General features: G+C 34.9%; 1 pseudogene; it reads left to right on the top strand.

Moving 5' to 3' along the window:
- The first annotated feature begins 2,023 nt into the window (after positions 1-2,023).
- LOC111730027 lies at positions 2,024-2,142 on the top strand (annotated as a pseudogene).
- Positions 2,143-2,902: the final 760 nt, after the last annotated feature.

The following is a 2,902-nucleotide window of genomic DNA, read 5'->3' as shown; positions in this document are numbered from 1 at the left end:
ACTCTTTTTTGTTTTTTTTTGGTAGAGAGAACATTTAAGATCTACTCTTAGCAACTTTCAAGTATATAATACAATACTTTTAACTATAATCACCACGACATACATTGGATCTCCAGAGCTTATTCACCTTATTACTGGGAGTCTGTGCTATTTGTTGATCAATATCACCCATTTCCTTTAATTACAGAGGGATTATAATGTGCAATGCTAATAATGCTAATAATAATAAATATTATTTAATTTTTTATGTGTAATAAATGTACTTGGCTTAAAATCTGTCCAACCATACATACACATGTGCACACACACACACTTTTTGTGTGAGATTTATAGAAAAATTAAGCAGAAAGTATAGTTCAAATATATGGCCTCCTTCTCATTTCCCTTGTTGCTGACATTTTGCTTTAATGGAGTATATTTCCTTGAACTGAAAAACCAATACTGATAGAATATTAGTAACTGAAGTCCACATTTCACATTAGTGTTCACTCTTTGTGCTGTACTTTCTATGAGTTTGACAAATATATATAATATACGTCTATTACTACACTATTATACAGAATAGTTTCACTGCATTCTATCCATTTGCCCAAAATGTTGATGGTAAACTCAATCCAATGATCCTGTCCTTACTTGGTCTTTCAGCGACATGACAGTGGATCCTAGCCACATTTAATTGACCTCTAAGATCACATAGTCTCTTGTTTTTTTTTTCTCTCTCATTATTTCTTAGCCTTTGCTGGTTTCTCCTTTTCTCTGTAATCACTAATAATGGATTGGCCTAAGCCGCCTTTTCTGTTCTTATTTACTTCTTTACTTACACTCATCACCTGATGAACTCATCCAGTCTCATGATTTTTAATGGCATATATGTGTCAGTGACTTACTAATTTATGGCTCTAGTCCAGGCTCCTCTTACGTAATCTGGAGCCATGTACTCGATGAGTCTTTTGATGACTCAACGTGGATGTCTAACAGACATTTTAAATTAAGATAACTAATGATAGCTATCTTTGAATCTGTGTTTTCAGAGTTTTACCAGTTTGGTTTGATGGCAGATCTGTGCTGCCAGTGGCACAGTCCCGAGAGCCTGGCGTCCATGTGCCTCGTATCTGGCATCCCATGCGTCAGGAAGTCTTACCAGTTCTAACTTTAAATTTCAGCCACAATCCAACCAGTTTCCTGCTTCCTCTATTCCCATCGCTTTGGTCTGAGTCTCCGGGATATGTAGATTAAATTATCGCAGTAACCTGTTAGCGCCTCATCCCCCAAGTTTACCGAGTTGCTGCCCAGCTGTCTCCTATGTAAGTACCAAGAACGATCCTTTTAAAGATGAGGATGAGTCAGGTTTTGTCACTCTTTGTTCAAAACCCGGCTTTACCTCCCCATCCTTCTGTGGGTAAAGGTCAGAGTCCCTTCGATGGCTCTTAGTTCACTGTCGTTGCTCACCACCATCGACTCTTAGCCTCCTAACTCCCTCCACCTCGCCTCGCTCGAGCCTCACCCCCGTCTTGCGTTGCCACAGAAGCCAAACAGAGGACACATTGTGAGGAGGAAAAGGTACCATTGTGTCCATTCAACATTATGTGTGATTTTATTTTATTTTTTTTAATTTATTAAGAGTTAGTGAATGACATATGGAGAAAATTAAGGTTTCAGATTATAATCACAATCTCTGCTTATACAAAGGTACATGCTTAGTCAAATGGTAGGCCAAAGTTTGATTTCTTAACAAAATATTGGAATTCTTTTAGATTTCTCTTTTTGACTCTGGCTTTTTGTTTTGTTTTGTTTTACTATCGAGTTACGATTCTTGATCTATGAAATTTTAATATCACATGTATTCATTTGTATATATATATATTTTTTTCTCTCTGAAACTATAGTATTGTTAAACTTGTTGATCTCCATCTCATTTATTCTGAGAGAAAAAGGTCTAAACTGTAGATCAGTTTAATGAAAATTTCTCTTCAGGAATTCAATTTCTGAATATAGTGTTCAGATTTAAATTGTAAACAACAGAGTCTATGGCCGTGCCACCCTGAACAAGCCCGATCCTGTCTGATCTCAGAAGTTAAGCAGGGTCGGGCCTGGTTAGTACTTGGATGGGAGATCACCTAGGAAGACCATGTGCTGAAGGTGTAAAAAATAAATAAAATAAAAATTAAGGGATTATATGCTGACAAGGTCCTTGCAATCTGTGAAAAAAAAATTAAATTAAAACAGGATACCTTTTGAAAATGAGATATTGTTAAGGCTATATAGCATTCCAGCAACATTTGATTACTTATTTTTAAGCTGATAAAAATAACAGCCAATTTTATACATTATAAAATCTTTAAACAGCCTCATTGACTATTTTAAGTGCTTTGATTTTAATTAGATATTATGCTTTTTAGCTTACTGAAAAAAGTAAAAAGGTTTAAACCGTGCCACACTACTAAACAGCAGGTGTCAGCCATGCTTCTGAAAATATTTAATGTATTCAGTTAATCAAATTCTTTAGAGAATGTTACAATCCTGTTCATTTGTCTTAAGCAGTACTCATAGTAGATTTTCTTTCTTATTTACTGTAGTCATTTATATTCCATGATAAAATTATGTCTGAGATTTTCCTGGTTTCATCATAAACTCAATTTTAACCTTCATCCTTTTAATCACAATAAACTAAGTGTCTTATTAGCTCCCTTTCCTGACTTGTGCACTAACAGCTTCATTCCAAGTATTCTGAGACAATCTTGCCAAGTTTGGGAAACTTTACTTATGTCAAATTAACATATAGAATGTCAGATTCTTTAAAGCTCCATAGATGGGTGTACTTCAAAATAGGAACATGACTTTTTTTTTTTTTTCCTCGTGAGTTTATGATGTGGTTTGAATCAAATTGAAGAAAGTGTTAAAA

The sequence above is a fragment of the Pteropus vampyrus genome, unplaced genomic scaffold (genome assembly GCF_000151845.1).
Source record: "Pteropus vampyrus isolate Shadow unplaced genomic scaffold, Pvam_2.0 Scaffold298, whole genome shotgun sequence".
Taxonomy (NCBI): Eukaryota; Metazoa; Chordata; class Mammalia; order Chiroptera; family Pteropodidae; genus Pteropus; species Pteropus vampyrus.
This window is presented reverse-complemented; position numbering and strand designations above follow the sequence as displayed.